This window comes from Terrapene carolina, unplaced genomic scaffold (genome assembly GCF_002925995.2).
Source record: "Terrapene carolina triunguis isolate 2854851 unplaced genomic scaffold, T_m_triunguis-2.0 Scaffold88, whole genome shotgun sequence".
Classification (NCBI taxonomy): domain Eukaryota; kingdom Metazoa; phylum Chordata; order Testudines; family Emydidae; genus Terrapene; species Terrapene triunguis.
This window is the reverse complement of record NW_020664439.1, coordinates 7,154,381-7,167,623: the sequence shown is the minus strand read 5'-3', so window position 1 is coordinate 7,167,623 and position 13,243 is coordinate 7,154,381. Positions and strand designations below refer to the sequence as shown.

The 13,243-nt window shown below is 42.9% G+C and overlaps 1 protein-coding gene across 1 annotated transcript in view; it reads right to left on the bottom strand.

The window, feature by feature from the left end:
* ST6GAL1 (ST6 beta-galactoside alpha-2,6-sialyltransferase 1) overlaps positions 1 to 3,060 on the bottom strand; it is a 64,931-nt gene extending 61,871 nt beyond the window's left edge. Inside the window, exon 1 of the mRNA XM_029911133.1 lies at positions 2,984 to 3,060. The gene's annotated coding sequence lies outside the window, so the exon portion shown is untranslated. The remainder of the gene's footprint in view (positions 1 to 2,983) is intronic.
* Between the last annotated feature and the right edge of the window lie 10,183 nt (positions 3,061 to 13,243).

The following is a 13,243-nucleotide window of genomic DNA, read 5'->3' as shown; positions in this document are numbered from 1 at the left end:
GGCGTGCTTGGGGAGAGGCGGGGATTTGGGGAGGGAGCATCATAGTTAAATGCAAGATGGAACAGATTGTTTAGCATAAGTAGTTAGTTCATATTCTAAGGGACCATTCAAGGTGAAATAGCCTGTTAACCCTCTGCAGTTACAGGACATAAGGGGCGGAGGGGTTAGTGGGTTACAGATTGTTGAAAATAAGTCATAAATACTGTGTTTCTGTTCAGTCCATGATTTTTAGTGTCTAGCAGAGTTATGAATTTAAGCTCCCGGGCTCATGTTTTGAAAGTGTTGGTCAGGTTTCCTTTGGGGATGAGGACTGATAGGTCAGATACAGTGAACACTTTCTGAAAAGTGTTCACCACAGCTGATAGTGTGTTTTTGTCTTGTATAATTTTCCTGTGTGAGTTCATTCAAGAGTGCAGTGATTGTCTGGTTTCACCCACTTAGTTAGTGGGGCATTTAGTGCACTGGATGAAGTATACCACATTGTGATAGGCATATGTAAGACTCATGGATCTTGACAGCTGTGTTGTGGGGGTGTTGATCATTGTAGCAGTGGAGATATGTCTGCAGGTTTTGCATCGATTGTTCTGGTCAGGTGCCACTGGAGAGGTTGGGGGGTTGTTTGAAGGCCTAAAGTGAGTTATAGTTGTTTGATGATCCCCTGATTGGCTGCTCCCTGCAGGTCCTCTGATTGGCTGCTTCCCCCGCAGCCATTCTAGGCCGCTTGGAGAATCTCTCTTCTGCTCCTCTCTGTGACGGAGTGTGGCAGGACCCTGAGGCCTCCAACAGGTAGCTTCTGAGCCTAGTCAACTCCATCATAGTATCTCATAAGAGTTGTAGTTTGGGTGCTTTATGTTCCAGTTCTTCTCTCCAAGCCAGGCGCCCCTGATGGACTACATCTCTCATGATGTACCATGGCCAGGGTCTTCCATGCTATACCACCTCCCCTCTCCAAGAAGGGAAGCCATGATCAGAGATGTAGTACAACCAGGAACCCCAGCCCACAGAGGAGAACTGGAACATAAAGCACCCAACTGGCAACTCCCATGATGCACCAAGATGGCATTTCCATTTTCATATTAAATTTTTCAGTATTCAAAATTCCACTAGAAAAAAAAATTGAAGTTTTATCTTGGGAAAAACAAAACAAAAAAAACAAAACAAAAACACATTTTTGACCAGATCTGCTTCCCTCCCATTTAGCAACATATGGACAAAGTGATCAAGACCCTCAAGTTGAGAACCCCGATTTAAAACAACACAGGGATAACATCCCAAAACTAAAACTTTTTTCTGATTAAAAAAATTACATTTTTTGGCAAATTGAGCAGTCTGCTGAGCTTTCTGAAGTGCAAGCAGCAGAAATTGTGTTTTTAAACATTATTGATACATTCAAGAACATTTGTATCAGTTCCTTATTAAAAGATAGCGGATCTCCAAAATATTATTTTTTAATACACAGTATTTGCATGGGGATGGGGTCAAAGTTAAAGAGTGTGTCCAAACTGGGTAGTTTTTAAAAAACGTATTTCCTATCTGGGAGTTTGTTTTCTCTACCTCTTTCAACATAGTTAACAAGCTAAAAATGTGAAACTGACTGACTGACTATACTGGAGAACGGACCATACACAGTAAACAATTATAATAATAGAGATTATCTTCTTCTTGAAACTCCTTCAGTAACAGTAATTTTAATAAATAAATAAATCCACAGCCCATGCTCAATACATGATTTTCAAAAACTCATAAAACTCACTCAAACCCAATTTCCTCTGGAACAAAGCCATTTTGTGAGTTTTGTTCCAATGTTCAGCTACCTTCTAGTTTGCTCACAGGGCCAGGTAAGAATGTTTCCACAATAGAAAAGTGTGGGTTTTTTCATCTCCTCACATTCAAGAATGGCTGAACGGTTTTTGCTCAAACTCTTTTTTAAAGGTAACTTTTGGCAGAGGCTAAACTGGAAAATTTCAGCTGCAAAGCTGAAAGTTGCAGTAAATTCTGAGTGAGGAAGCAAGAGAGTTGAATGAAAACTATCTCATAGCCTTAGCTAGAGGAGCTAGTTCTGCTATAATCGCTTAATGTTTATTTCTGTGAATTGCAATTATTGGGAGGAGATTAAAGCCCTCATTTCAGGGCAACCCATCTCCATCATTATGGCCTACATGCTTTCCTAGATTTACATGAGCAGAACTAGAAAGAGGTGCAGGAGAGGACCGTGTTAGGGATATGATGCTTTCTGGAATAGTTGCTGGTTGGACCTACCCCATAAGAAGTTAATATTGCTTCATGGCCTATTCCCGCTGGTGGAGATTCCTCTATAGCTGCTGGAAACCCCACCAGGATTCTGCCAAAGTCAACATGGCTCCTGCTGGAGGAGAATACAGGATGGCCAGCCCTCCACTCAGCTGCCTCTGTGTACCTGCCATGTGGCTATCGATACTGAGAGGTCAGAAGGCCAACAAACTCTCCCTGCTTGGGCACAATTTCACCGGATTCCTGTGCACTCCTTCCACAGGGTTCTGCTACAGGAGTGAATGCTGCAGCTCAGTGGCCATCCTCAGGATGGATTGGCAGATGGACACCCGCCAAGACCTCCCACAACATATCTCGACCCAGTTGGTTCTCTCTCACTTTGTCCATCTTTTCTCACCTCCTCTCCTTTACTCTTTGCTCTGCAATTCTTTGCCTTTTTTTTCTCTTTTACGTGTCTCTCCTCTTCCCCTCCCCTGCTCCCCACGTCCTCCCTGCTAATTCTGATCCCCCTCCCCATACTCCCACTCACCAAAAGTCTACACTGCTTTAGTGTTCCGGGGGAGGGAGGCTCCCAACAGTGCAACACAAGGCTGAACCAAGTGCCACAGGAGCAAGGCAACGAAGCTTGGGGCTACTCCTACTGCCATCCACCTGAGCATGCAGAGACAATGGAAATAGGAAGGGAGGGTGCAACAAAACATTTACAGTGTGGTTCCTAAGTTTTTTTACTCACACTTTCATGCTTCCCACCAACTAGTCTGATACACCAAAGGAGCCTCCGCCCTCATGCTAGGAAACATTGCTCTACCTGGAAGAAAAGCAGCAAGTGATTAATTTAAAGAGTATTTTGTTCAGACAGAGATCCTGGAGTAGGAAGGAATCCCTAATGAACCTTTCAATCAAAACCTCAGCTAAGGAAGCTTGGCTACTTGAGAATGCAGTCATCCAGGGCAGAGACTCATAATTCCATCTACAGCTGTATGACTTCTAACATTACACTGCTAAAACAAAAACAAAAAACCACAATTCCCGTAGCAGCAGCAAGCTTGTTCAGATCATTGCACAAGAGAAGATGTTCAATGGGCAGTTGGGGTATACGTCTGGGAAATGCACAGAGCTTAAATTTTACATTACTTAACCCTGACAGGTGAGTGGGATCAAAAGTGTACTGTAAAAATCCATGTGAGAGTGAAAAAAAAAAAAAACTGTTCTGACAGTGAACTATCTGAATTTACCAGCAACCTTTGCACACCACGAAAACATGTTTATTTCCTCTTGTTATCTTAAAGGGATACAATCATCAAAAAAACACACTTTGTTCTAGAACTTGTAGCGAGACAAGGTTAAAGCAAGTTGAACTGTAAATCAGAGGCTGAGGGACAGATTTTCAAAAGAGCTCAGCTCCCAGCAGTTCCTGGACGAATACTGGGAGTATTTGAAAGTCTGGCCACTTTGTTTTGGTGCCCAAACAGGAGCCAGGGCCCTCACTGAGCAAAGTACTGAAGCACCTAGCTAACTTTATGCACACAAACAGGGCAATGGGACTGACAACTCCTGTACTTAAAGTCAGGCACATGCTTACTTTGCTGAACTGAGGCCTCAGCTCTTTGGAAAGTCTTGCCCCAATCATGGTTGATAAGCACTTATGAAAATCTGCCCCTCAATGGGCCAGGATCCTCAGTCAATGTAGCTACTACACCAAGTTAGACCACCTGAGGAGTTCTTCCCTATTCTCTATATTTTCAGTCTGTTTACTTTGAGCGTTTGGTGGCATTCTGTATATAGTCAGTCTCACTTTGCCCTTGTGAAGTCATTTAGGGCCTGACCCAAAGCCCACTGAAATCACTAAGTGTCTTTCCACTCACTTCAATGGGCTTTGTATCAGACCCTTACTCACTTCTCTCTCCTGTTTGCATGGGAATTTCACACAGTAACAAGGGAGAGAAAACCTTTTTTTAAAAGCTAGTTGTAAAACCACAAAAATAGCAAAACTCCAGGGCTAATGTAGCACCTGACACTACTTTCCACTTGGTTATTTTTAAACGTACTCGGTTCCAAATTGACTGTGTAACGTACCACTTTTTCCATTTCTGCCCCCAGTGAACACCTCTGAGTGATTAATCTTGCAATACTAAAGGCGATCTAAAAGAGGAGGAAAGTATGTGTCATTTCTAGCTAGTGATGTATAAAGGTGGTCAGAAAGGTGTTTAACGTGTTTTTCTTTGCTTGTTTTTTATATTAGATATTCAGATCTTCTCTACCCTGGTTAAAACTGTTGTGAACACAACTCAGCAAACCAGGGAAAACCTTGACATTCCTTAATATTAAAACCTCTTTAAAGTAAAAGCACAACAAGAACCTTTCAGATCTTTTTCGTGCAAGAAACAAGAAGGGAACAAAACCAAATGTTCTTTTATTTGCTTTTACTTTGCAGGTCACCTTTAAAATTCTATTTTGTTTCTCCCTGTGGTGCATTATGGTATAACATGCTAAATAAGGCCCTGAACCTGAGAAGTTTTATGCAGGTACTTAACTTTATACACTGCAAGCTGTTCCACTGACTTCATTGGAACTACTTGATTGAAGTGCAGAAAGTTAAGCTCTTGAGTAACCTTTTGTAAAATCGGAACCATAAGCCAGGACCCTACAGCAAGGTCTAAGAAGGTGCAGAGTTCTGCCCATGTGACGCTCATTTCAGGACTGGGGCCTTTGTAATTTTACGCACATTACTCACAAGAGTAGCCTCAGCAGAACCACCCATAAGGAACTTCACTCATTTACATAAGTATTTGCAGGATCAGGGCCTAAAGTAAGGAACTCAAAGCATGCAACATGTTGAATGAACTGTGCATGTCCTTTTAATAACTAAACAGCCTGAGGAAGCTTAGTCTCATGACATATTTTATAAGATTAGAAATGCAACCCTACAAAGGGTATTCTGGAAGGAAGAAAGGAAAGAAAGAACAGCCTGTAATCAGCTACACAAAAAGCTCTCAGACTATTTTCAGCAGCATTGTCATGTGCGTGGGTTTAGAAAGCTGCCCATTAGATTCAATTCCAGGCCATCAGTGGCTGATATTTTTTTTTTAAGGATTTCATGGGTCTTGCAACCCCTACTTCAGAACCCATGTTCCCGTATATGTTGTATATACAGTAACTGAGATTTAAAATAATTGGATCTTTAACATTTAATTGCTTTTTAAACATACACATACATACTTTGGGCCTTTGGAATGTAATACAGGATTACAAAATGGAGCTCTTGTGCTCTCTTATCCTAAACCTGAGAAACCTTCCCAAAACTTTTGTCAAAACCAATACACTTCCTCAAAAAGTTTTGGTTTTGACAAATCAGTTTTTTCCAACCAGTTCTATTCAAAACATTATGTAACAGAAGTTGGCTTTAACTCATCTCTCTGAGTATTACCTCATTAGCAAGGTCCATCCAAACTTAATTTGCCCCAGGAAAACCTGGTATTCTCTCTATTCGCCACTGCAAGTTATGGACAATGAGAATGCAGAACATGTAAACCAAGATTATACAAATTGATATTAGTGAATTCCACATCATATCAAGCTCCCTCCTTTGCTCTTCTGCCTACATTTTAGATTTTTGACTCATTTTCTCCTTCTTTTCAGTAAGTTAGAATACTAGAAAACAAAAAACAACACAGAAAAGGAAATACATTGGGGCTGTGATGCCAGACTGAGATTTCTACAATGTAAATTCCACATGGAGTCTGATCCATAGATCTAACAGCTGTAGGCTGGGCAAGCCGATCAATTGACCAGTACAATAATGTCAACTGACCACCTATTATCTGACCATGGTCAAATATTGTCAAATATTCCAGCAAGAATGCTCTGATGTAGGCGGTGGCCTATCTGTTCGATTGCATCATGATGCCATTTGTAAGCAAGCCTACTTAAAAGCTTTGATCACTCACATTATTACATGCTAATGCCACCTGTTAGGAAAAAGGTAAACTAATTGAAAGCTGAACGTCTTGATTGGCTAGAATTTTCTAGAACATTATATATATGCATATATATCTTAATTTGTATACCTGGCTATCAACGTACATGGCAGTTTACAAAACACATTAAAAAAAAGTTAAAAGGCACAGTCCATGCCCTGAACAGCTTATCTAAACTGACTAGACAAACATACAGAAATTAACTCAGAAGAGAATCGGGGAGGAAGAGGAGGGTTCACAATCATTAAACCTCCTCCCTCCTCCCACAACACAGCCATTAAGCCGCTTGAAGAGTTGGTCTGCTCACTACCTAGCATACGTGCATTTAAAAAAATCTTTTATTTTACAGTTTTGTTTTATTTCTAATTTCATTTTTCTTTTCTTTTGTAACTGGTCAGGCCTGAAAAACAGGCACATTTAAAGGGTAACATAACATTGCTCAAAAAATAATTATTATTCTTTCATTGTTTAAAACTTTGTTTCATTGTGTTTTGCATTAACTCAGTTAAGTAACTCGTTTTTTGTAATTAGGCATAACTACCTACCTAAGGCTAAGCCTACCGGAGACCATAAATTCTTACTCTTTTTTATTTGAGAATAAGCTTTTGGCCTTGTCAACACTGGTTCTCCATTTGTAAGGTAACTCCATTCTCTTCATGTGCAAATATATTTATGCCTGTATCTGTAATTTTCAATCCATTCATCTGAAGAAGTGCGATTTTTTACCCACGAAAGCGTATGCCCAAATAAAACTGTTAGTCTTTAAGGTGCCACTGGACTCCTCGTTGTTCTTGTGGATACAGACTAACACAGGTACCCCTCTGATACTTACTCTTTTTTGTTACTGGTGTAACAATAAATTAGTAATCAGTTAATTAGTGCTTTAAAACATTTGGCCATTTTAGACATTATTTGACCAATATCTAACCGATTATTTTTGGACTGATCAAATGTCCAACAGCTGTACTTTCTGCTGCCAAGTGGGGACTCAAGGGTGTTTTTTTGGTTTGACCATTACAGACAAGATGGCAGGGTTTGCAAACAGCGGAAGACTCCTCTTACCACATCTGTGTCCTGTCAGCTTAGAGTACTCCCAGTGGGAGTGGGAGGTAGGAAAGAGCAACTTAAAATAAAAGTTAATAGAAAAAGGGGGGAAGAGAAGGAGAGATGTTATGGAGGCTTTTCGCAATGCTCCTGGGTAAAATAATCCAAGATCTCAGGTGAAACCCACCCCTCCAAAGAACTCAGACTAAGAAAAAATAATGAAGAATACAACCATTCTTCAGACAGCCAGTGAGCTCATGCAAGAGGGATGGCCCTGAGACTGGAATGCTGCTACAGTGCTGCAATGCTGAAGCTATTAACTCCTCGGAGATGGCAGGGCTGGAGCTCTAATGCATTCACAAGCCATGCTGGGAAATCCCAGCTAGTAGCATCAAGGGATTAAGAGCACATGAAGAAGATTTCCTGCTTGTGGCTCTATTCACAGAAGACTTTATGCCCGCCCCCCCTCCCCCCCCAGTAAGTGCTCCTTTATGTGATCTAAACTGGGTGGGGGACGATGGAGGAGCGAAGAAACACATGCATATAGATTAGATTCCTTTTAGTCTGCATGCAACGTACATTAATTAGCCAAACCAAAGAGGCAGATACTTGCCTGGTGGTACAAGCTGGAAAATGGGTGAAGAGGTTTGAGCAACATTTTACAGCACGTACGACATTCCACATCTGGTTCCCCCCACAACCACTTGCTTGAACTTCCCTTCATATGTGACTGGAAAGCGAACTAAGTATAGTGTATAGTATAACATAGCATAGCATATGCTGTTGTAATGAGTAATGTATATTATATACATTATTCATTACAGTATATTCCAGGGGTGGCAAGCCACATGCGGCTCTTTTAGCGTTTAAGTGTGGCTCGCGGAGTCCCCCCCATGTCCATTCTCCACCTACCAAATGGGGGGAAGCTTGAGACCTCTGCCTTGCAGCATGGAGGAGGGGTCTCGGAGCTTCTGCCCCGCAGGACGCACCTGCCGGGGCTCAGAGCTTCAGTAGGAGCAGCGCTGAAGCCCCAGTCCCTGGCAGGTGTGCCCCAGTTCTTGAATTTATGAAGATTGTCATACCTAGCTCAGATGGTCAGTAAGTTTGGCCACCCCTGGTATATACAAAGAGAAACCCCAAAACACCCTGATTTTTGGACATCTACACAAAGCTCAAAAATTGCTAAAAATAAACCCTGAGAAACATGAGCTATAACAAAAAGCTACAATGTGTTTAAATCCACTTAAACTCTGTGCAGTCTGAGGCGCAGCCCTGGCAAAGAATTATAGACAAGCACGGTCAGGAGACGTCTGCACTGCCCAGGAACAGATTCAGACTGGTCTGAAGAGAAAGGGGGGAGAAAATTCCCAAGGGAAGAAAACGAACGTGTAGGCTAGGAACCTGAAATGCACGCAGGAGATGAATGAGGAAGCCATGGAAGCTCCTGTGAAGGATCCTCACAGCGCTAAACCAGCAATGAGGGCCACACCACTTCCTAAGGTGGCAGGGAACGGCCGGGCCTGATTCTCTGTTGCCCCGTTCAGTCATTTATACCCATGCAAAGCCAGTGTAAAATGCCACCACACCAGAATGATAGTGTTTTACACTCACTCTGCACTGGTGCAAATGAATGCACAAGGCACGTGGCAACAGAGAACCAAGCCCTGTGGCTCCTCCTCCCCAGCAGACAGCAATGTGTCCATCATTGAGGCTGTCCTATGCTAGTCTCAAACAGTGCTGCAAAGTCCCAGAGAGGTGCATCAAAGAGACAGAAAGGATCTCTGCGGCACTCCCTTGAGTTCAGAGCTCACCCCTAAGAAAGGCTAGGGTTCTCTATAGCATGTAGAGACACCAGGAAAATTCACCAGTGGCAGAAGCCTGGGGAAACTCACTGGATTTAAGTGGAGTTGCATCGTTTCACTTGACTGCTGAGTTCTGCCCTTATGATCAGATTTCTGAGACTTTTCAAAATAAATGATGCTCTATTAATTTGAATTGTGTTAAAGGGAATTATCACCAGATCGGCCATTTTCTCCCCAGTCCCTTCCAGATTTTCCCATTTACCTCTATACACATCTCCATAAGGAAAGGCTCCAGATTTACTCTCAAAAGACATACTATAGCAGTGGTTCTCAAACTTTTGTACTGGTGACCCCTTTCACATAGCAAGCCTCTGAGTGCAACCCCCCTTATAGATTAAAAAACCCTTTTTTATATATTTAACACCATTATAAATGCTGGAGGCAAAGCGGGGCTTGGGGTGAAGGCTGGCAGCTCGTAACCCCCCATGTAATAACCTTGCAACCCCCTGAGGGGTCCCAACCCCCAGTTTAAGAACCCCTGTACTATAGCCTGTTTAAAAAACAAACTTATTTAGGCATATATCACTTCCTTGGCCTCATCAGGCACCAGTGTCACATCTGGGACATTAGCCAACCTATCCCAGAGAATAACATGCCATTTCCCTGGAGAGAAAGCATTCAGCAGTGGAGTAGTTCTAATACAGCAGCATTTCACGGCTCTGCCTATCCTCCTGCTGCCCTGAAGGCCACTGGCAGCACCAGCAGAGAGGAAGAACCACTGAAATCTTTTCCAGATGAAGCCAGTTGCAGACTGAATCCTTGCAAACTCAGTCCATTTTATTCTACAGCTGGTCCCAGGGGTAAATTGATTCTGTGGGTCTCCTTACTCTGCTTTGAGAAGGAAAGGGGGAGAACACAGACAAAGAAAATGAAAATAGAATGAAATAAGAGAAAAAGACAGAGGGACAAAGATAAATGGAGGGGAAGGGCAGAAAGAAGAAAGGACACACTTCTGGTTGAAACATTGACATTCCATATATCTTCTCAAAGAGGATTGTGAAAGCGAAAGCTTATACGTGGGCTACCAAGAGTGAAGGATGAGTTGCACAATGCATTACCCTAGAACAAAACAACGTGTGCGTCCTTCTTAGAGATTTACTATCCTCTACTTACATAGCTCATCTCATCCTGAAAGAAATTATTTCATCTGCTTCAAACATGCAATCTCCTCTGGGATGGAATGCCACAACTATTCAGTACTATGCAATGGTTTAAGACAGGAAGTGAAGAAGAATATGGTATCCCATTGAAAGTCTAGTAATTTTTCCAACTTTCTGTCAGAATGTATTTAGCTAGCACTCCAGCGCTAATACCATTAACTATGGTACCTCAAGCTTGTCTACACAGAGACTTAGTGTGTGGCAAGCTAGCGTTAAATCTACCCACGCGAGCTGACCATGTGAAGCCTGTGGCCACCTAATAATAGTTCTGTGGTGTGTTCTTTGAAAGAGCAGTAGCTGAAAGTGCATTACAGAACTTTCAGTGCAAGGTAGCAAGGTCCACATGGCCAGTAAGTGTGCGGCAAGCTATGCACTGTAGACTCACACTCCAGCTTGCCATACACTAAGTCTCCGTGTAGACAAGCCCTTAGTCTGAGATTATTAGATGGCATCTCCAGCAACACATGCTCTGGGGTTGGAGGAATGAGCTAACTCTTTTTCTCATCCCCGTCGCAAGAGGGAGACAAAGCGGATTAAAATTTAACAGACACTCGCTAGCCAGTCTAATGGAAAAGGTCATGGCCCCAGTTCTCTAGTGGTGCTGAAACAAAAAGGCTAGAAGACAACCAGATCCTCCCAGCTGAGAATTTCCTCACTATTGGGAAGTTCCACAAATGGCATGGGCGTGACATAACAGCCCTCTGCCACCTCTTGAGCACAGGTATACCGGGGTGGGCCCAGGAGGGGGACTGGTGGAGTGGGAGGGACATGGTCAGAGTGCTTTGCATTCTGGCTATTCTGAGCTGCAGAAACACCCATGGATGAGAAGCAAGCATAAATGCATAGGCTGCCAGCTGAGGCCAGTATACAGGAGGCACAATGGGTGGTATGAAACCACCTTTTCCCCCCACACCCAGGTTTATCTCCAGAAAGGTACAGCTCAGAATCTTGCCTGGAGGGCTCAAGCTCATTCAGGGATAGCATGCTGGAGGAATTCCAACACTCACTCTGCCTAGAACATCATGGTGCCCTCCTCCACATCTTTTTTTATCAGTCTCTGGTTAGCAATTGCCCAGAAAATTTTTCAAGCCTTGAACACAGCCGTGTGCCATCCTGAGAGATCTCTCTCCAGGGCAAGCATACAGCAGCACCAGAAATAACGGCAAACCCCAGCTAGAAAGGCAAGTCACTACCTATGAAGTTAAAATCTGAAATCAGGAGGCAAAAAAAAAAAAACCAATGAAGACTTCCTAAAGTCTAACTAGGACTATTCCAGTCAGCTTGAAAACCCCTAACCAGCTAGTGCAGCTCTTTGCATCTCCTGGAGGCAGGAAACAGGTGAATGTTATCAAACAAGAAGTCCTTTTACTGCCATTGTTTTCTTCCCTTTCCCCCTGGCCTGTAGAAGAAGATAACAAACTGTTTGGGCTGGCATAGGAGGATGTTAAAGTGGTTCCAATGCTTATCTTAAGATATCACCACTGGCCTAGCAGATTATAGGCAACCAATAGGCAGACACCATTTTTTCCATTTAGTTAATAGTGCAGCAAGTTCTAATGCCTGTTGGCTTAGGAGGGCAGATGGTTTACTTTAAACATAGTACATGTGCAGGCCACAGTTGTTAATTTATTGGGGGGGGATTATTGATAAGAGAACTAATAGGGGAGGTAATACTTGCAATTTTCATTCCAATCCCCTCCTGTTTGAAGAAGGTGGAAATTCACTTGCCCCCATGGCTGAGTAAACAATGGAAGAAAAGAAAATGATCAAGATGTTACCCGTTTTCTCTAGTGTAGCACAAATATCTGCTCTGACAGGAAAAACCACCACCACCTTGTGGGTTACCCCAGAATTTGACATTCCTGTGTGTACCCCAGAACTTGACAGTACAGCACTGATCCATTTTGTATGTTCAGCCACTGCCAGCTGAAAACCAAATAGAGTTATAGACTTAGCTATAAAAGATATGGTAAAAGTAAATACCTCGGAGCTTTTCCTCGGGCAAGGAGAGGACACCTAAACTCCCTATCAGCTGGACGGAAAGAGGGCCCCTGGACGCCCAGCTGGTGATCACTCAAAACCATCTCAGACCATGAGACCTATCCTCCATGAAGATGAACCATCTTCATGGAAGATAGCCATTGATGGATCTATTAGCCAAGATGGGCAGGGATGGTGTCCCTAGCCTCTGTTTGCAAGAAGCTGGGAATGGGCAACAGGGGATGGATAACTTGATGATTACCTGTTCTGTTCATTCCTTCTGGGGCACCTGGCATTGGCCACTGTCAGAAGACAGGATATTGGGCTAGATGGACCTTTGGTCTGACCCAGTCTGGACGTTCTTATGTTAGACTGTGGGTAACTATATCTGTGATGTCCTAAACCTATTGCCTATGTGTGCATTTGCTTAAACTCTAATCGAAAGTAGCTTTAGATAAGAACACGCTTGTTTGTATCATTCATTTATCAGACGGATGCACTGTGTTCCCATTGATTTATTACTGATACCATCTGGACAGATACAGTTAAGTTACCCCTGTCACCTACAAAAGACGGCTGTATCGAGTAAGATGCTGGGAAATGAAGAGATGGGTTCGAGTTTTATTCTCATGTATTTAGTGCAACCAAACAGAAACCCTGGGAGAGAGTGTGTGTAATTTTACTGTGGGGTTATAGACCACACACCTACACATACACCCATCACCATGATATCTGAATATCTATTTGAAAAACTGCTAACCACAGGTTTTTCCCTGAGGTTCTCTCAGGCTTGGTCTACTCTAGGAAATTAGGTCAGTATAATTACGTCACTCAGGAGTGTGAAAAATCCATACCCCTGAACAATGCAGTTAAACCGACCTAACCCCTAGTATAGACAGCCGTGATGGGAGAATTCTTCTGTCAACCTGGCTACCACCTCTCAGGGAGGTGGATTAACTACAGGGACAGG